Below are 22,447 nucleotides of genomic sequence, written 5' to 3' on the forward strand. Positions count from 1 at the left end.
GCACTCCAAGAAAAGAACGATTAGAACTGTGTGGTAGGTGAAAAGAAATGTCTAGTAAAACCTTTTCTGGGATTCTCCTAGATGTCTTCTATGTTAGAGGAGAATTGAGCATATACTAAGTGTATAGGAATGGGTTGTTCTTATTTTTGCTTTCTCTTCCATCCAGTTGATTAGGAGCAATTACCAGCACAGAATATTCTCCACAGAGCTCCAGAAAGAACGTAAGGAAAGTATTAGAGTCAGCTCTTGACTTATTTTTCCCAACATTAGAATCATTATTTTTCTTCTTTTCTTTTTTCTCTCTGGTGGGTGGCTTTGGAAGGAAGAATCTTGGGGCCTTGTGGCACCTCAGCAGTGATGAGAAATTCACGTACTCAGTGACTGGTTTTTAGTTTATTCTTTCTTTCAAAGAAAACGTATGCACTATTTCTGCTCGTCTATCACCAGTAGCTGGAATATTTGAGTCAAATTTGCCCAACATGCTTACTGCTTTCTTGGTCCAATGTAAATGGCAGTTCATTCTGGCATATGGGCCCAGACAATGAAAGCTTTTTTGGGAATTAGCCTTAAGAACACTAATTTAGATCTCATGAAGAAACAGGAACGAAAGCCACTGGTATACAATAAATATTTTGTTTGGTTTGTTTTCATTAGTTAGGTTAATTTAAATGCATATTCCTCATTCCTATCTGGTTTTATGTTACTCTACATATTATATGTCATAAAGTATAGAAACAGTTAACAAACAGTAAACTTCCAAATTGGTCACACTAGCAGTGAATATGCAGAGGAGTGCCAAGAAGCAGGGATGGAAGATTTTTGCCATTGTCCAAAATCCCCTTCAGGCTATCCATTATTATTCCTGAATAGGTATACAATCATACACTCTAAGTAAAAATCATATGATTGCAATTCCTTAGGTATCTCTCCCAATCAAATTGCTACCCATAATCTTTTCCAAAATAGCAAGTTTGGAAAAGGAACTGTTGCTGTTTCATCGACAGTGTTAGCTAGGACTTTATTAAGTATCAAAAATATATTTCTGGTATTCTGCTTTCCTTTTCAGGACAAAAGAAAAAAAAAAAGTCTCTGACAAGTTCTATAGTTTAGAGACTTGGTCAAAGACATTTCTCTCTCTTTCTCTTCACCATGTCATAGTCTTTCCAAATATGAGAAAAGCAATCATCAGTAGCTAGAGGAGTCTCTAGACTGAGGTATGTTGTTATAATCGGGTCAATTGAGCCTGCTTTCAGCTTATTTCACATCACAAAACTGTCATAAGACCAATACTTTCTTTGGAACAGGTACATTCAAATGCCACAAGGTTGCAAGCCTGGGGCAACAGAAGGTAAACTTGTGTCAGTGAGCACATCATGTTGCAAAGGCATCACAATAATTGTATAGACAGCAAAGGATTGCATTTCACTACTGTGTAGCATCAAATACGTAAGGCAAATACAAACAAACTACTGTCACCTACCAAGATTGCGAACCTGAGAGTAAAAATCCTAAACTGTTCATTACAAGCCTAAATGAGCCCGTTAGACTTACATTAGACTTAAGAGAAAAGAAAAAATGGTGCTACTGAACTGTCAGGGATGCAAAATTTCCTAATTACAAGAGAAAGATCACCACAAATTCAAAAGCTGAGTCTATTGTATTAACTATGTTATTTTCAATTAGGAAAATTAATAAGACCAATACTAGTATTGTTTTTATGAACTTGTTAAAAGAGGTGACAGAAGAAAACTCTGAACAGCATCATTTCCATATTTGTCTTTTTTTTTTTCTTGCTAGGAGTATTGCTAAAACAAAATGAGATTTTGGAGAAACTTGTTTGTTTCTGGTATATCTGGTGCTGATCAAAAAGAATCAAACAGAAAAGAAACTTCTGGTAAAATTTTGAAACCTGATTTCATCAGAAGCTTATTTTGATTTTTTATGTTTGATGCTACTGAGAGATAATCATGAAAGGTTTTGAGTATGGATTTTTAGAACTGAGTGATGAGCAAAACTGACAATTCGTATTCTTATCAAATCCTTTTGAGTCTACAAAATAGAAGGTTCCTTGAATTTTCTGACATCTTCACATCTCATCCTGCCCCAGACTTAGAGGCTCTGACAAACATAAAAGTTGAAAAATACAAGCAAGAAAAAATTTTCAGCTGCAAATCTGTAAAAAACAAAGCAAAACCCACCAACCAACTAACCAAGCAAACAAAAAATAGTCTCATTCAGTTGAAGCTGAATTGTCTTTTTTATATAAGATGGCTCCACAAGGGTATTTGACCTAAAATTGAACTAACACAAATAAGAAACTGAAGTAGAATGTAAATTACAATGTTGAAAATTAGCTTTGCTTTGCTAGTTTCAGGTCAAAGTGCAAACTCAAATCAGAAGTATTTGTGTTGCCTAAAAATTTGTTGTACTTTTGTGTGTCCAAGTAATCCCGGGAAATCTAGCTAATTACCTTTAGTTTATTAGAAACATGATAAAACAAAGGAACATCTAGATACATAGGCTCATGTACTCTGCACATAGCTCACAGCAGTACTACCTCTTTTGATTTGCTTCAGAAGAATGAAACCCCTTCCATTCAAGGATGCTTTTTTTTTTTTTTTTTTTTCACCATTGTCATCATGTGGCTATTATTACCACTATTATGACTACCACAATTATCTGAATATTTAATAAGTGTACATTTGATGAGTGACATTAGGCAGGGGAAGCATGAAAAGCCTCCCCCTCATTAGCCTGGGTAAGTTATCAGACTTAATCAACAACTGACGGCTGTCGTTTTTCCTGATCCTATTGCATCAGCAACATGGATACCATATGATTCAGAGAGCTCTCTATTCAAAGAGAGCTCTAAGCATATCATTGCTTCCTGGAACAAGATGGGTGCTAACATTTAGGAAATTCTATGTTTCTTCTCTGAAGCGTCCCACCTCTTTCGGAAACTTTCGGAAACAATCCCAGAAGAGAGCAAAACAGCTGGAATTATGAGGCCAGTAGTGAAAGGAATCACAAACAAGTAACCAAGTAATCTTCATATTAGAGATGCTATTTATTTACTCATTTGTTTATAAGGTGTTTTCTCTAATCATAAAGGAATTAGAAAAGGGGTTTAACTATTTAACTTTTTTGAGGACTAGCAAAAGCGTTGTTTTTTATATTGTACTGTCTGGTAAGGGACTAGTTTTAACCATATTCTCAATGCTACGACAGACTTAAAGGGTGTTAACACCACCAGTGCTGAGTTTCTAACCTACCTTTTTATGCATGATGCTATTTAGAGCACTATTTGGAACACTACAGGAGAAATGTATGGGGAAAGGAGCCTGGAGGGACACTGGCTTTAATTTTAATTTCTTCTGAATTAGATAGCATTTTAAAATCCCAAGTGTACACATTAGTCTAGGAAGCAGGAATAATTATGAAAGTGCTCCAGCCATCGCTGCGTATGGCCAGGCTGCTTGCTAGAAGCAGGGATAGGAGACAGTGCAGAGTGATGAGAACATTGTGTCCTGCATTAAGTCCTGCTTCCCTCAGAGGCTATGTGTCAGACGACTGGTACCCCGGTACTTCAGGTGGGTGAGCCAATTAGCACATTCCCTAGTCTGGAACTGTAGTTGCTGGGTATGTGATCTGCATACTAATTTAACTGAGATTTGACCTTCTGGGGGGAGAAAAACAAGAATCCCAGGTGAGAGAGAACATTGGCCTAGATTTTCGGATCCCTTCTCCTCTGTTCTTTATTTCCAGGCATCTTAACCCAGCTACTTTTTATGACTAATTCTGAGACTGGAAAAGTTTATTTCCCTTGAAAATTCAAATCAATGTATAGGATAAAAACTACCAAAAATCATAGTTTTTACCTCCTTCTGCTAATGTCAAAAATGCAATGCAGGTGCTCCTTGTACGATTGACACCCTTGGCCCACATGGGGGCAGTACTACGTAGTCAAAAGCCTCTGGGAGCTTTCAGGGCATGCAAAGAGTCTGTTTGGAGACAAATTTGAATGCATAAGGCAGAAGCAGGATAGTTTTTCATAAACACAAGATTCCTTAGAGCCAATCATTACAGCGTTCTAAATGTTCTTGCTGAAGGAATTAGGAAGGAAAGATGTCTACCAAATTTCCAGCTGCTGTTGCAATCACTTGCCGGGAGATGTTGGGGAAATTTTTTGATTGATGATTCCAGTTAATGCTACTTCTTTTAACATACACAATATGAAACAAACAATTTTTCATTGAATTATCAAATTATATTCCAGGTTTGTTTGGAACAGCAACAATATGTCTTAGGTATAGATTTTTAGTTTCTTACTGTATGATATGATGAGTTGCTTTTTGGTAATTTTTCAGATAAAGAATTTCTGGGGAAGCTGTAAAAGTAAGAATGCATTCATAGCCAATGGACCAGTATATTGAGTGCATGGAAGTTATCAGTGGCTTGATGATATTGAATAAATGCTTCCTTCAGATAGATCTCTTTTAAGTTACAGCAGCTACAAAAATAAACATTGGCCTTATTATGTATTCATCTTATCTGAAGGGTTTTTGATATTGGGAGGGGAAATCTTTTCCACCAAGACACTTGGGATTGATTAATTTGGTTACTCATTAGGCATATTTTAGAAATCCAAGGAAAGCGCTATAATGATACATTGAGCTATAGTATCCCAAATCATATAGTACTGAAAGACAAAAGGTCACAAAGCATTTGTTTCCTTACTCAGAGGTGAAACTATAGCAAGTACACCTTTAGATGGTGTCTCATTTCAACCTTCAGAAAACAAATTTTGAATTAGCTGATGAGCTCCTGATCACATCAGGTTGTGTCAAAACAGGGACAGTGAGTCGTTAAGACAGTCTGGGGCACAGTGTCATGATGCAAACTATACAGATTCTCACAGAGGAGTCAATGGGCTCTCACGGTGATAGTTTCACTAAACAAACAGAACAGAGGAGTATCTGCCCCTGACACCATCAACGTTGGTTCTTGATACCCTCCTCGCTGTACTTCTTTTTCTTCCTGTGTCTCTTATCTTTTGGATAAAATTAAACACTGATTTCTCTCTATCTTCTCCCTTAACTTTATTCTCCCTTTCTGCTGATACACATGCCAGAACATCCAATTGCACCCATGGAAATTGTTTATCCCTGAGGGGATCATTTGGTACCCAAATGGCTATGGATCCTGTGCCAGAGCAATGAGGGTATTAGAGAAAATTCAGTATTTGCTTTTGCATTCATTTGTTTTTTCAAAATCTCATTAGTACAAAGGTTATTTCTCCCATTAAACTAGCTACTTAGAATAAGGTATATTAAAAAGCACATCTTTTTGCTTGCTTTAAAATGGTAGCTTGAACTGGCATGATGGAAACTATCTTCCTGTTTTAAGTATGGAAGAAAGCATCTGCTTTGCCTCAGTCTGAGGTTTGGTAGATGAAATTTCTCGGACTGATTTTTCTATTCTAGCTCAGAAAATGATGTAAATGGCTATGGATTTGAACCTTGCCATAATGTCACCATAGAGTCATCTGGCAAGTTGTGATAAGCAAGTGTTATGCAAAAATTACTGTGTCCACCCCAACTCTTCCGGAAGTCAGTACACGAGCTCCATGTAACACTTAAGCAAAACTATACAATTGTTTTGTCTGTGTGGTCTATTTTAATGAGCATACAGGGAAGTGAATTGCATAGATGATATAGTGATAAACAACAGATTAATCTTTTTAATAATTTGAGATTTTGCTTGCTGGATTTTAATTTGTCTCTCCTCTAAAATACTAAGTAGAACCTAAACATAGTAATGTGGTTTTCTATTGGTTTTGGTGTAAAGAAGATAGGATTAAGTTTAACTTATCCTTTTTCACTTATCATGTCTCTTAGGGCACCCACATAAAAGCACATACTTCTTTGTGCTTTCTGCTCTGGCAGCACCAGACTCCCACCTCTTCCAACCATACTTACATCCTTTTCCATGATCATTAGCAAGAGAGAGGGATGAATAAGAGGAGAAATACAAAAAGTAATTAATTCACTGCAGTGCAGCTGCAAATGAATTTTTGAAATAAATTATTAATTTTCTCTTTAATATTTCTGCATTGCTACTGCTCTGTATCTGGGGATTGGAAGTGAGAGCTGTTTTGCTTCACAGCAGTAATGCCCTGGGTAGAGACAGCAGCACCTCATTGTAACTAGAATGTGTTGTGCTAACGTGATATTTCTCTAATCCATCAGCAACATGCCTTTAGCCAGCAGTATTTTAAATATGCATGGATTTTTAAGTTTATGGCAGGTAGGGGAGGCATGTAGGATGGGGGCAGTTGCAATGAAAGAGGTCAAGTGCCTTATTTTCTGTATCTCCTGGTGCCAACTTCCTAACGCACTGAAATCAAAACAAAAGCTAAATGTGTATAATGATTCTTGAGGAAAAGGTGGCATCAGAAATCCAAAATGTTTTTTGCTTATTTAGGAGGGAGAAAAGATGCTGAATTGTATAGGAGATGTTAGAGTTGGGAGTATTGACTATCAACAACATGGAGAAGAATTATAAGTCTTTGCACTTCCTGACCAATCCAGGGCAGAGATCACTGAATAGTAGCAGGGTGACAGCACAGGTCTGCTCGATTATCTTCACTGGACTCCACGTCTTCAGTCGGCTTTGAACCCAGATTACAAAACGTACCTTTTATCACTCCCTTTGCTCAAATCAAATGTTATCAGGAAATCTGCTTTTCTTGACCTCTGTAGCATGTGGTTGGAAGGTAAACCTTAGCATTTTATGGAAAAACTATTTTTAGCAACAGAAAGCAATGGTGCTGCTTCTGTGTTCAAAGATGTTGGCTCCAAATGGCAGAGGAATGATTGTTTCCACTTAAAGTGATTGATATGTCTACATACACTTGAGAGATAGAATTTCATTACCTATTCTTTCTGTGGGGACTGACTGAATACAGATTCCAAAGAAACAGGGAGCAGATTTGTGTAACAGAGTACCATTTTCTTCAATGAAATGAAGAAAAAAATGCCAGTGTATGAATCTATGAGGGGAGAAATGGTGAATGTTAAGTAAAGTGAACAAAGATATGGAAAGAGTGAAGAAACCAACACGGTATGTATTGAACATTATTTGTAATTAGGTTTTTAGCTTTCTGTTCGATGACAGTAAAATATTTCTATTGGTTCACTTGCAAAAGTATTTATTTTAAATTACCTGTAATGATTAAGCACAGAAAAAATAAGTATTATACAAGGCTACCTAACAGAATTCAATTCATTCCATAATAATACCTAAGAATTAATGCTTTCATTTTGTATGGCATTTGAAGACTTGGAAACTCAAGTTACCAACACCTTGCAGATGATTTTAGAAGAGAAAATTAAGAAATCCAAACTCTAATTTGGGGTCAAATATAAAGGAAAACAACTTAATGAGCTCTTAAAAATGTAATGCTCTTTTATAAAACAAGAAATACTTCTGCATCCTAAAAATCTGTTTTCTCTCAAATGTTTTTCTCTAATGCTGTTTGGTTACCTCCTAAAGCCATTATTTCCAGCAGAGTCATAGAAATCCTCAGCTGTGTAGGCGGTCCCAGTAAATTTAGCAGCCAAGCCACATTTTGACATGTTAAGAATAGGCGTCTATAAATCTTCCCCAGCTTCTCCTGAGAAGATTAAATCTTTCTTTTCAAGAATTTGCTAAATTTCAGGAAATGCTGTAATGTAACAAATGACTTGTAGACAAGACTGAAGAAAGAGTAGAAGATAATGGAATCTCTTTGTTCAAGAACCAAGGCCCCAGAAACTGAAGGAAACTCCTGAAAGTTCTACATTATCTACCAGAAAAGAGAGAGAGGCCGGGGCAAATAAAATCCATCTTCCTGCAGTAGCAGTGGGCCTCATGACCAGGGATATGTCACAACCTCTAAAGAAGCCCCTATGTTGTCAAGGAAGATTTCCGCTTTCATAACCCATCTCTTTAGAACAGAAATGCCACAGAAAAACTTTCAATTAAAAGAGATCTTCCAATAGTCTGAATTTCCTTTTTCTTTTCCTTATACCTAGCCAAACAGGGGACCCAGGGCCCTGCCCTTTTTCTCCCAAGTGTACTTCAAAATGCATTTCCTAACCTTTCTCTGAACAAGAAGAGCTCCTTGGATCGAGTGACATCTGGAAGAGGTTTAAGCTACTTAATATGAACATAATGAACTTAGAATGTACAGCATAGAGAGATAAGGAATTTATTGAAGGAATATTGAGAAGAAAAGCAAATTGAAGAAAGAGCTAAGTAGGCTCTGGGAAGGTGAGAGCCAAGGTTGCCCCAAATACCAAAATGAAGGGGCATTACACCAGCAAGTGACTTTGCACCAACTATTTCCCACACATATATCATTCTTCTTCAATATTTCTAAATGCCAAGAAAAGATAGTCTAATTGGTTTTCCATGAGTTTTGGACTTACCCACAGGCTAAGGATAAAGCTGAGAAATGCACAGCCATCAGAACCACATCAGATAATGGTGGAGTAGTTTTCTAAAAGAAAAATAGACTACTGTTACCAACAGAAGAAAAAATAGATCTTGCACAGGAAGAAACAAACATGAGAAAAGAGAGATAATGCCATTAGACAGCAAGCTTAACTTCCTAGTCAGATCATTCTGGGTTGCAAAGCTGATCTTTATCTTTCTTATCAGCACTTGCTCATCTCCCCAGTGTCTTACCTTTCCTAAATAAGTAGAGAAGTTGCTTTCATAACTCACAGAAGGGTAACTTATATTCTATTGGATGGAGCAGGTGGAAAAGAAAGAGGAGGGATGCTCCAGAAATACGAACATCTGAGTTAGTCTCTACTCAGATTCATGCACATGAGACACAGATACCTAGGCAGAGCTCCATAACCACAGGATGACCTCAGAACCACATGCTTATCCTTCTCTCATACCTTTGATTACCTATCTCCTACATCTGCCTTCAAAAGTTTTAGTTCTGCTGTTTTAGATCACTGTCTTACAAGAATGTCTCTAACCATTAACTATTGCCACTACTCTTTGCTAAAAGTTTCCCAAAGTGTGGTTATTTGTGTCCCTCAGCATCTGCAGTTTCAAGATTACTTTCTCATGATATCACTTTGGACAATAAATGCTTTTTTTCCTTTACAGTGACCTCCAAACCCATATGCCAAGCTTGACTCATTAAAAAAAAAAAAAAAAAAAGGACCCACAGCTTGCAGGCTTAGTTTTTGAGAAAATACGTTTTCACCTAAGGAAAAAAATATATATCTAATTTTCACTAGTTTCTGAGCTCCTTATTTATCTGTGCCCAGGGCACCTAAATTGTGTTTAATACATGTTCATCAAGTAAATAACTGAGATAGAAAATGAATACATATTTACTTGTATCTGACTATCAACCCCTTCTAGAAAGTTTAGAGAAGAAATCTTATAGGTTATCTTGTCTAACCCTGTCATATGTTATAAACTTGGGCTAGAGGCTGAGAGAAGGAGAATGACTTAATCTCAAATCTAATCTGTGACAAAGCAGAAAATCAAAGTCAGATGTTCTGAGTTTAAATCCAGTACTTATGACACTATAACACCCAAGTAATTAAAGTTCTTAAAGTCTGATATCTCATGTACATATAAATAGATACCCTTGAATAGACTGAAAACCCAGTTGGATTTAAAGATATAGTGTTAGAATAATAAAGGCAGGCCTTGAGGTTGAGGTTTAGCCCAGAGAGTGCCTAATTACAACATTAGTCTTGTAAACAGTCAGAACAAGATGACCATCATGTAGAAGGACAGAGTCCTTCACTCCCCTCTCATCTTACCCAGAATCTTCATTGTTCACTTTGCAGACTAGAAACATCCATCTCAGGGGAACATTTCCAGGACATGTCATGGTAACAAGTACCTCTATTTATTGATAATCATGACCAAGTTAAAGAACTCCAGAGCAACTGTTAGGAGAGGAGAATAACCTTTTATCAGCTTTTATTCTTTCCTTTTGCCTCAGGCTTTTGCCCAAACTCAGAACAGTGGTGTGTGTCTGTGCTTCAGTTGTAAGAATGAGTAAGAACCACCCCTGCAACAACCTCTGAAATGTCCTGCATCATCCTCCTAATGGGGCAGTGTCTCATCTTCTGCACCTTCTTCCTCTTCTCTCAATTAAAATGTCTCCTCTGTCCCCATCATATTTAATCTCCTAAAGACTCTCTAATTTAGATTATATGCTGATGACTCACAATTATCCATTTCACAAATGGACCTCCTTCTTGAGCTCCGGACCCATATATAATATAACACACCCTAATAGTCATCTCTAACTGGATGTTTCACAGATACCTCAAGTTTAATCAATTTAAATGGAATTCATAATCAAACCTACTTTCTGTCACCTGTTCTCAAGCCAGTAACATGGACTTCATCCTAGATTCCTCCTTTACCTCATCAACTACTTTCAGTTTGTAACTAAGTCTTACCAATTCCACCTCTAAAATATTTCTTTGACATTTCCATCATCGTCCTACCTTGCCTTGATCACCTGCAACTTGTTTTAGTACAATGTTCTTCTAGCTGATATTCCTATGTCTACCCTTTTCTCCCTTCAATCTAACATTCATACTGCAATGAATGTTACTGTTTTGAAGTGTGAGTCTGATCCAGATACTCCGTGGCCTCCATAGTATTCCATCACAGATGGGTTGGAATCAAGCCCCTTGGCAGGCCAGTTAGGCCCTTCCATGCTTTATCACCCAGGCAAGATCTTTCATCTCACCAGTCTACTCAGGGCCTCACAGGACTAACCCTCAGACACCACTGAAACCATCCTCCCTGGAACAAACTGCATCGTGTTTCATTTCTGAGGACCCACTATGATGTTTTGCTTCTGTCTTTTTAAAATTATTATTATTTATTTTTAACACAGGGTATCACTCTGTCAGGCTGGAGTGCAGTGGCATGATCATGGCACACTGCAGCCTCTATCTCCTAGGCTCAAGCAATCCTCCTACCTCAGCCTCCCAAGTAGCTGAGACTACCGGTGCACACCGTCATACCTGACTGATTTGTTTTTTTAATTTTAAGTAGAGACAAGGTCTCAATATGTTGCTCAGGCTGGTCTCAAATTCCTGAGCTCAAGCAATGCCACTTACCTCCCCTTCCCAAAGTGCTCTAATTGCAGGTGTGAGCCACCACACCCACACTTCTTTTTATGCAGTCTTCCCATTGCTTGGAATGCCCTCCTAAACTTTGTCTAGCTTTGTCTCCACTTAAGTATCACATTTTCTGTTTACAATTCCTTCAGCAACTTTCCCACCCTACTCCTCCTTGGGTATTCCTTGTTTATAGCACCTATTACCCTCCATTGCAATTCTAACCACTGTCATTATTCATCTTGTTTTTTCTCAATGACTAGCAGAATGCTTGGCACATGCTATGGTTGAGTAATCACTTATATCATAATGGGTGGTTTGGAATTAACTTGTTACAAGAAATATGCATTGAGCTACAAGAAATTCCTAAAATAGTGCTCCAATCCAAAGGCCTGGATTTGCTGTCACTATGGTAAGAATGGAAAATGTGTTACCTCTGGCAATAGTTTGGATGCTTATGAAATTTCTTAAAGGCTAAAGACTGTCAAAGAGATCCATTTCTCTTACCATCCTACCTCTTACTTTGGATTTCCTAGAAATCCAATACCAGAAGCCAGCATTAACTAAATATTTAACACATGCATTTTGTCAAACATGGCTAATACCTATAGAACTTCTAATGCTCTACCTTGAAACTGATGGTTCTAGGTCCTTCTGAAAGGCCAAGCATTGTGCTGGGGCAGCAGATCCACTCACCAGCTGTAGGCACTTTGCCTGGGATTAACTAGAATCATGTAAAGACACATGAAGTGGCACCTAGGGGCTGGGAAGCCTAAAGAGGAGTTAGCTTAATCCTCAAAAACACTTTGAAAATATTTGGTTTGAATAATTGGTTTCAATAGGCAGCATTTCTCATTTGACTATGGAGTACTTTCCTCATGGTATGGGTATTGATATAATAAAGATTTGGCTAAAAAATTATTCTGATCAGTTATTGACCTACTTTCCCATTCCTTCAAACCTATCGAAAAAGAGCTAGTTTTTTTTTTTTTCACTTGCATACATTTGTCACAGAAAATGTGAAGAAACAATTTTTATCAAATACTTTAGTGAAGGAAAAAAAAAGTTTTTCTCTTCTGACCCCCTTCTGCGTTAACTATGCTGTGTTGGTTTGAGATCACCAAATCTATTCCTAACACTGACAGGCAACATGAGGCTTAACCATATGATATGTGAAGTAGAAGGGTCATTTTAGTCTTAAACCAACTGTCTTTACCAAACTCCAGGAGGAGAGAAATCATATCTGTTAAACTGTTTTGTTTACAGTAACCACAATGCTATGGGAAAATGGAACATTAAAAATTTATTTTAGAGATCATATCTTGTTTTCATTTAAGAATATAAGAGCAAAAATAAACCATTGTTTTAAGATACCTAAGTTACTACTGGCTTTATAATAATCAATTTTTATATCAGTACTAAGTATGAAAAATTAAAAATCAAATTATATTTACTTATATTTCCCATGAAATGTTCTCTATTGCCTCTGGAAAGCAGAGCCTTGTGATCTTATCTGTCAACACAGGAAAATAATACAGGTATAAATCACAACTCCTAACAGTCAAGGGGTTGCTTAGATCTTGTTCTTGGAAAATTTGAGTCCAATATAAAAACAGACACATTCCTCAAATAATTTTTTTGTCAGGCCTACAATTTAGAAGATATTTTCAAGGCAATTTTCAGTCCAACCTTTTGATACAAAAAACAATTCCAAACCCATTCCCTGCCCATGCCCTGAAAGTATGTCACCACCATTTGAGCCTGAACTGGAAGTATCACTTTAAATCTAATCCATTCTTTGTCATTGAAATAGTTGTGTAAAGCTCTTTTTCTTTCTCCTCATCTGCTAAATGAGATCATCTTCACCCACTTAAGACATCTTGATGAAGTGTTATGGCTTTTAAGGAAATTTAAATATAGGAAATATATTTTTAAGAACACTCTGAATATGATTTTATGTTTTCTACCTAGAGATGTAAAATTATTTTTAATTTTAGATTTGTGGTTTTTCCAAAAAAATATTCATTTCCTAAATTAACATTTGCTGGCTAGGGCACTGAGGTTATGAGTGATTTAGTCCCTTTAAATTCTAAACTCTGTATAATATTTTGATATCTTTAAATGAATTTTAAAAAGGTAAAGAAACAAATTATATGTGTGTATATGAGACTTTTTTCTAAATCAGGCTTTATAATAGATAATATATATTTGTTCTATAAGATATAAGCAATAATGAGTAAGAAGGGGAGAAAATCAACAAAGAGATGACGAATACATAGTGTGGTAAGTACAACAGAATCCTGTGAACAGAGGGATATGCTCTACGAGAAGAAAGAAAAGTCTAAATGATACTGCAAATTTCAGATGGACTGTTCCTTTGTTTAGGATTTCCTACAATTCTACCTTCAACACCACTGTGATTAAAAAAGCTTGTTTCTCTCATGGGGGGAAATATTTTCTTCCAAAGGAGAGTCAACCTGACTTCCATATGTACATAATTCCTAGGAATAAATCTCAAGAAAACATTCCCAACAATGCACATTTTGTCCCCAAATAAGCACAGCTGTTTAGTATTAGTCTTTCAGTTTATGCCCATCTTTTTCTAGCCTCTTTATAGACAAGGCACTGCAGTTGCACCACCAGAATATAAGTTTCAGCTGTATCTGTGTTCCCATCTACCGTTCTGTTACTAAGCTTCAAAGAGAGGTCTAATTTAAGACCTACGGTGTGTTCAAACCTGTAGTTTCAGATAAGGATTCTCCCTCTTATATAATGCATTTTAAAATGAGAGCAAAAAGCCCACATCCGTGTTGGATTTCCACTGTTTAGCTTTGAGTATTCTTGAAGCCTTAAATTGAAGAAAGAGTACAGGGTTTGTGAGCTACAGTAATTAGTGCTGGTGGCAGTAAGGCTTGTAGCAGTGTTGATGAAAAGAAACCATAATTTCTTTTAAACTCCTTAGGGTCTCCTTTCTGAAAGGAAGACTTGCAATGTTTCTTTTTAAAGCTTGGATCAAATAACTTAAGCAGACGCTGTGACAATACCATTTGCAGGAAAGAAACCTATGGTATGACTCATTCACCCACCAAAATGACACTCTATACACCTACTTGTTCCTTGCCTTTACTTTCTGAGTCCTCTGAGTCAAAGCATTTGAAAATCAGTCTGCATGTCAAAGCCCCATGAAAATTTACTTGCTGACATCTTTTCTGCTCATCCTGGTCCACTTCACCTTCTCCAGCATAGGCAGAGTTATGAACAATGTAGTGATTATTCATTAATAAGGTCTACATGTAACAGAAAACTCATTTTCCTTTCTAAGTTAATATAGGTAGGTAATGTGACTTTGCTTTGCCATGCTTCATTACTCCATTCCCTAAAGGCTGAGAAAACCTCTTTTACCCTCAGAATTTTACTAATCCTCCAGTTTATCTCAACTTTCCTCCCTGAGAGCATCTGCCACCGAGAGACAAACTAGCAGACCAAGGTCAGCACACTGTCCTTTGCAGCTTTTACCATATAATAGAAGTCAACTAATTTCATTTGCCTTCGAGACTGTTGGGGAAAATTCTGAATCAAATGGTGGTAAATTACTTTTAAAATGTGGTACTCATGTCATATCCAAATACCACTGCAAATAAATATACTGTCTGGCACATAGTAGGTTTGTCAAATTAATCCTGGAACGAATTATGGAGCTCATGTCTGGGATTAGGTTGTGCATTCTTTTATTCCAAAAAAAAAAAAAAAAAGTATTGATCCTCTGTGGGCAGACAGAGAGGCACTGTGCTGTGCACTGTGACCTTGAGTTCATCATCCTGCCTCTAGACTGGAGAGTGGTTTTGATCATTTAATAGATGGATGGAAATTTATAGTAGATATACCTCATCTTACACAGTATGTCTGATTCTAAAGAGTATTAAATGCCCTTTATTTTATAAATCTAGACACATTTTAAATCAGAAAGAAACCAACTACCTAAAATTGTACTAGAACTAAGTTAATTCAATAGTTCCCATTATATATGAGGAGACTTGGACCAAATATTTAACTTACCTAAGGTGAAAAGGGTAGTTACAAATTCAGGATAAAAATAGCTGTTCTTTTTCATCCACATTAGGCTATCTCTGTAAACCTTTTCTTCTTATTAATAGTTTTTAAAATTAATCTATCAATTTCCCATATTTGTCATCTATTGTCTTAGAATGCTAGTATAATTGTAGGTTTTCATTGATTTTATTGGCTTGAATTGGGGTTATATCTGCTTTTCCATAAACTTCTGCGCATTCTCTCCTAGAAAAATATTCTAGATTTTAACTGTTATCAGGTTTTTCTTTGTACATTACTTCATTCTGAACACATTTTACTGTGTCTTTCAGCAGAGGTGAAAACTAATAGGAAGCCATAATTTATTGAATGAAAACAGTTCATTTATTTGAGGACAATTAACTAACCCCTTTTTAGTATTCTATTTTTTCCAGTTAATTTATCTCAATTACCTTGTTTCTATATGAGATAACTTGTTGATATATTTTTGACCCAGAGTGAACACTTATTAAAATGGGATTAATATATCAGCATTATTTCTCTTTACGGAATATTTCCAAGATATTTTATTCATGAATATTAACAAGAAATGAGAAAAATAGGACATTCGTTGAGTGTCTATTATGTATCAGCAACGTTTTAGTTATTTAGTTGTATCTAACCCTCACTGTGTCATTGTGAAAATGGCTTCTGGAATGTTTAAATTTTCAAACACAAGAACACTGAAGCCCAGGAAGGTTGAATAACTTGCCCAATGTCATACAGTTAATGAGAGGTGAGGACAAGATACAAGTCCAAGTCTGCCAATAACAAAGCCTATTCTCTAACACAACACTCTGATTCATAGACAAATGAGAAAAATAAGCCTCCTCCACGGATGAGATTTGGAGTTTGAGAAGGTTAAATGGCATATTTCAAAGGGACGGTTGCAAGCCTTGGAGCACCAGGTCCCATTCCTGAGTTCTGGACTCCAGAAAGTATCCTTAAAGCCCGATTTTTCCCATCTGTGCCTGAGAGCTGGAGCACTCAGGAGAGGTTCCAGATTGACATCTGGCGATTTAAAGTTCCCCTAGAGTTATATAGGATGAGAATCTGGCTTATATTTTCTTTTCCCTACATAGCAGCTCATAATGACTCGTCTGTTGCTGGCTGTTAAAGTGGTTGGCAGGCCTGGTGTGTGCAAGAAGCCGGAGTAACAGAGCCAGGATGTCTCAGTTGGTTAAGGGCGAGAGTGAAGGGCCCAAGTACAGTCTCTGATTCCAGCTTTTGCTTTGGGCAGTCACTTAATGTCTCTCTGCCCAGTCCTCCCATCTGTAAAATGGAAAGAGGAATACTGATGAACCTCTCAAAGAAGCTGTGAGGCAGAACCCATTCATGATTAACACAGAGTCTTTTGGATACAGAAAGGGCAATGGAAAAGTTTAAAATCACTTCAGGATGGGATTATTTGGTATAAATGTGTTTAAAATTACTATTTGGCAATCCTGGTGCAACAAACCTTCAATTTGGCATTGGCTGCTAGATGTAGCCAGTCTTTTAGGAACTACTGCAGCAATAACTGTCCTGTGGAAATTGTATAGGAAAATAATAGAAATACATCAAACAAGAATGTGCATTAGATACTCCATTCCCCAGCCCCTCAGCAGACTTCTGGAGGTCATACTCTATGTGTTCTTCATGTTTCACATGCCCCATAGTACCTACTTCAGGGTCTTGCACCAAAGAAACCATCAGCCGAGAGTCATTCTTCATGATATGGTTCAAGGCAAAGAGAAGCTATACTGAATGGTCCTGGGACTTTAATTTTTAGACGGAATGGCTAATGGCTTTGATTTGCCTTGTGTCATTTTGATACATTTCCTAAGTGCCAAATTGTTAAGAGGTTCCATATTTCTAGTTTCCAATTTCTCTGGGCTCTCTGAATATGCAGTTGCACAGGTGTATGCCTTGGGCACACACCCAATATAGCTTTACTTTACCCTTGAACTCATTAGAAAGCGGCCACCCACACCTGTTTAGGTCCGGGTGAGTCCTCTTTTACATCTTTATGTCTCTCATCCACATGAGGAATAAGACTTGCTATTGGCAAGATGTAGTTTATATACTATGACTGCACTTTGGACAGTAGTTTTTAAGTCTTAGTTATGAGGGAAAGATAAAAGTAAAGGCTGTTTACTGGCCTTTACTGTTTCCTGGCCCTGCCAGGACCCCCCAAAATTGTGATGCAGTAGCATGCTACTGCAGAGGGAGTCCTTATACCTACAACACTGATATCCGTTGGCAACTGTAGATACTCAGTCCAATCTAGAATTTCAGAATGAGATTATTCCAATAAGATCCCCAGGTTATTTGTGTACACATTAGGAGTAAAAGGCACTGGGCTTGGATATGGGCTTTAGAATAATTAGGAAAGGTTAAAAACCCAAGTGTCCTTGGAGTTAACAGTGGTATTGAGTTCTATCACTATCATTGGGGCATAGTCTTATATGAAAAAAGAAAATAATGAAGCATAAAGACTGAGTCTGTGCAGCTATAAAGATTTCCCTTCCAGACCATTTCTGCTTTGATACTTGGTTTCTCCTTCCATATCTGACGCTACTTCTGCCCTCTCTTCTAGGTAAATAAGAAGCCAGAGTATCTCCTTAGCCTCCAATACACTCTTCTGCCTTACCTTCATCGAACTGACAACTCTCTGAAGAACTCAGACTAGTTTTCTTTACAGACAACTTTGAGTCCTTTAGACTTGTCACAGGAAGAGGGAGAAAGAAGCTGTGCAACTCCCTAACTAGCTTACTTTGGCTCCTGGATGCCAAGGCAGATGTTACAAATGACACGACATCTCTGCTCAGGGCCTCAGTGTGGAAATTACTCAGCAGAGCAGACATGGGCCTTTCTGTTTTACTGCCAGTTATGAGCTTGTGAATAGCACACCACACTGCCCTGATTAGTGGATGTTTTCACTCCCTCCTCATAATCACAGGACTGGAGCGGAATGATAAGGAGAGCTTCCATGATAGAGTTGGTGACGTGGAGCAGCTCTCTCCCTTCTCCTTTGTTGTGCTTCTCTTAATGCACACAACCCTTTGAAGTCTGATTCTTTATTTTTGCCCGACTCACCTGAGCCATCAGCAGCCCCTCATTTCCAATATAGTTCCCTTATCACTGTCCTGATTGAGGATTGAAAGCACCCGTGGGAGCGCTTCGGTGTTAGCGCACAGCTGGTGGGTTGTACAATTCCCTGCTGTCTACCAGGAAATGTTGATTCTCCTATTGTACTGCAATGAATAATCACCTTAATTTTTATTAGAGGTTTATCTTCAGACCTAACTTTTCTGAAAAGACCGAGGGAATTGGGCAGTTGATTAAGAGTCCAGTTAGTATTACTAAGGGATTTCTTCTGGGGAGCTCATACAAGACTTCAATTCTATGCTTTTCTTTTTTGAGTATGCATGCAAGGGCTGAGGAGTGAGCAACAGAGGATGTCTGAACTGGAGCTCATAGTGCTCAGGTGTGTATGACTCATTTTCTTTGGATCCCAGTGGCATAGAACTCTGACTCTCATCTTCCTTTGACTTACTGAAGGGCATAGAAGAAAAACAAGTGGCAAGTGGCTACATTTAGGTTCTGATAAGAGGATAAAGATGCTGTTTGGTAATGGAAAATTTACCCAGTCTGTGTAAGGAGGTATTGAGTTACCTTTTACATAGAATCAGACTATTTTCCATATGAAAATAAACATATATGTGATCTTAAACATCTATGGATCAAAAGCATGCTATTTACACGTATAAATCTTTCTAAGAGCAAAAATAGTACTTGGTTGTTTACATAGATGAAATTTACTTTAAACCAGAGAAGAAAATGGCTTCATCTTAAATTATTAACCATGATCAATTGGTAGTGGCTATTTGGAGTCCTGTGTTGAAAAGAAAATTGAAGCAATATTCTTTGGGCTCCATGGAAGAGAAAACCATGCTAAATTGCAAAGAAGGTAGTGGCGGCATTTCTACTTCATGCTTTCTTTATACCATTTATACATATTCTACTTACTATTCAAATAGTAGTAGTATTTGTCCTTTCACTGGCAATGAATTACCATTTGGAAGGAAAAATATCTTCAACTGCTGATAGAGAGTTAACTCTGATTTACTCATAGGTGCTTTCTTATTTCAGAATACAGTGTTTACTGAATAAAATAAGGCATCTTGCCTGAATAAATGCTACCAGCCTCTCTTAAATATACCATACAGTTCATATAGATTAGGACATGTCTAGTATTAAGAATTCTATGTGTTTTCTTTTGTTCTGTTTCAATATTTCTCTGGATTTGGTATCAGAGGGTTTAGGCTAACACTCTGGCTGAAATACAATTTAAGATCCGTATGACCTTGGGTGAGTTCCTCAACTTTTTTGAGCTTTGATTTCTTCCTTTGAAGGTGGATGGAAAAAATACAAAACAAGATATGTTAATATAGTCACAGTAGAAGTTACTGGACTTGTAAAATAGGAAAGAGGAAAAACAGGACAGTGTAAGCAGGGGCACAGACAAAAAATGTTAGTTAAATCTAAATCTTAATAGTCTCCTTATGAAAGTGAAACACTAAAACACCAAAAATATAAGGAAAATCAAAGTATTTTAGCTGTATAATAAGTGTTAAATATCTGAAAAGAATATAATCATTTACGTGTGGGCTAGGCCCCTCTGATGATGGTAACAGATGTCCGTAAACAGATTAGTCTCTAGATTGCCTAGAGTCTCATAGAGCTTCTGAGATAGTGTGTCGTTTCTTCAAGTGTGCCGTGGCAAAGCCTCTTCTCCAGTTTATATTGAACAGACACCTAAATGTGTCTATCTTTTACATGGCTGAGTAAGTTGGGAGTCACTTTTGGTAAATTTCATTGTAAAAGATCATCTGTGAAGCAGGCAGCTAAGGCTAAAGCAAGAGATTTAGTTACGTTTACTTGACCAAACTAAGAAAAGATAAAATACAAAGTACAGAAATGGATGTTTATAAAACTGACATGAACTACATTAAAGTAATTAACACCTATGTATAAATGGGACAGGTTCTTAGTATTTATTCATGCAAACATAACCTTAATAACTTTCCATAAACTATTTCTTCTGGTGGTTTACCTCAGATGTTCTGGGTTTCAGTCCCTAGGCAGTGCCTCTTCCCCATGCATGCCTACCTTACTTTCAGGAAAGGGTCCAAAGGACAGTTCTGGTTTTGTCACCTAACAATTTTGTGATCTTGTGCAACTTTCTTAACCTCTCTGTACCTCATATTCCTCACTTGTAAAATGGAGACAATAATAGTATGTAACTCATAGAGTTCTAGTGAGGATTCAGGAAAATGGTAAACAAACAAACAAAAAAGATTTGGCACAAATAATGTCGGCTGCTATCTTTTTTCTGAGGGGAGGCAATATGCATTACCTTAAATATTTGTCTTTTCCATTTTGTATTTATTTTTATTTTAATCATTTAAAAAAATTTATATATAACGAACATATTTTGGTGATAATTTGCATTCATATTATAAAGCTCAAATTATGGTAATTGGGATTTTTGTCACCTTAAATATTTATCTCTTCTTTATGCTAGGAACATTTGACTTATTCTCTTCTAGCTATTTTGAAATGTACAGTTGGTTATTGTTAACTATAATCACCCACCTGATCTATTGATCACTAGATTTTCTGTCTTTTGTCTAACTTGCTGCCATCTTAATCATTAACATTGCTATTAACCTCAGCACCTCCATAGATAAACACTGGCCTGATAGTGTAGATCAGAGGTCCTCAGAGTATGGTCTGCAGATCCCTGGGTATCTCCAAGGCCATTTCGGGTCTGTGAGGTCAAGACTATTCCCAAAATAATATTAATATATTACTTGCTTGTTTAACACTGTTCATTTTGCACACATGATGCAAAAGCTGTGATGGGAAGAGTGGCTCTAACCTTAATTGTAGACCAACACAGTGCCACCAAATATATACTAGCAGTTATAATCTTCACCATCACACACTTACAATTGGAAAAAAAATCAGTATTTCTTAAGAATCCCATTGAATGAAGTAGCTAAAACGATTAATTTTATTAAATCTCAACCCGAGTACACATTTGTTGAGTATCTGCTATAAAATAGAAATATGCACAATGTACATTTGCTACATACTAATGCATGTGTGTAGTTGAGTTGCAAGCTGAACTAGCTGTCATTTTCACAGAGGATTTTTTTTTTTTTTTTTTAACTACAAAGAACAACTCACAAATTAAGGTTACTGGACTTATATATTTGGCCGTCATTTTCTAAAATGAGCTGAATTTGACACTTCAAGGAAAACAATTACAGTATTTGTTGTAAGCTATGAAGTTTAAGCTTTCAAACAATAATTACAATTGTGGAAAAATTTTATTCACTATCATGACCTTGGTAGTGTCCTGGTATGTTAAGACTTCTCTAATTAGATCAGCAGTGAAGTTAATATATGTGATATGATTGATGTCTAACAAAATATTTCAACATTTAGAAGGCTCTGTAAAACTTCAAAAAGAAGATTTTACAAGTAATAAATGTTTATCATTACAAAATAATGAATTAGTACAAGATAGGCAAATAGATTTTAAGGTAACAGAGAAGAAAATGTTTATTTATATGATTTCAGGTTTCAAGTGGTAGCTAACCTTTAAGAAACTGCCACTTGTTGAGCTTTGGTATAGCATCAAAGAACAATGTCTACAACTATATGGAAAGGTTATTGAAATGATATTTTATTGTCCTTTTACATGTTTAAGGCTGAGTTTTCTTCATGTGCTTCAACAAAAAACAACATATTTCATCAAATTGAATGTAGACATAAATGTGAGAATTCATAGGTCTCCTATTAAGCCAGACACTAAGATGTGCAAAATTGTAAAACAAAGTCTTCTTATCACCAGTTTTTCTGTTGTAAAATTTTGTTTTTATAATTCATTAATTTAATTCATTAATTTACTTAACAGTTTATTATAATTGTAAATAAATTAAGTATTTTTTTGTATTATCAGTATTCACTTCCAATATACAAAAAGACTTAGACTCCCATACAATAATAATGGGAGACTTTAACACCCCACTGTCAACATTAGACAGATCGACGAGACAAAAAGTTAACAAGGATATCCAGGAAGTGAACTCAACTCTGCACCAAGTGGACCTAATAGACATCTACAGAACTCTCCACCCCAAATC

This window comes from Mandrillus leucophaeus, unplaced genomic scaffold (assembly GCF_000951045.1).
Source record: "Mandrillus leucophaeus isolate KB7577 unplaced genomic scaffold, Mleu.le_1.0 Scaffold487, whole genome shotgun sequence".
Lineage (NCBI taxonomy): Eukaryota > Metazoa > Chordata > Mammalia > Primates > Cercopithecidae > Mandrillus > Mandrillus leucophaeus.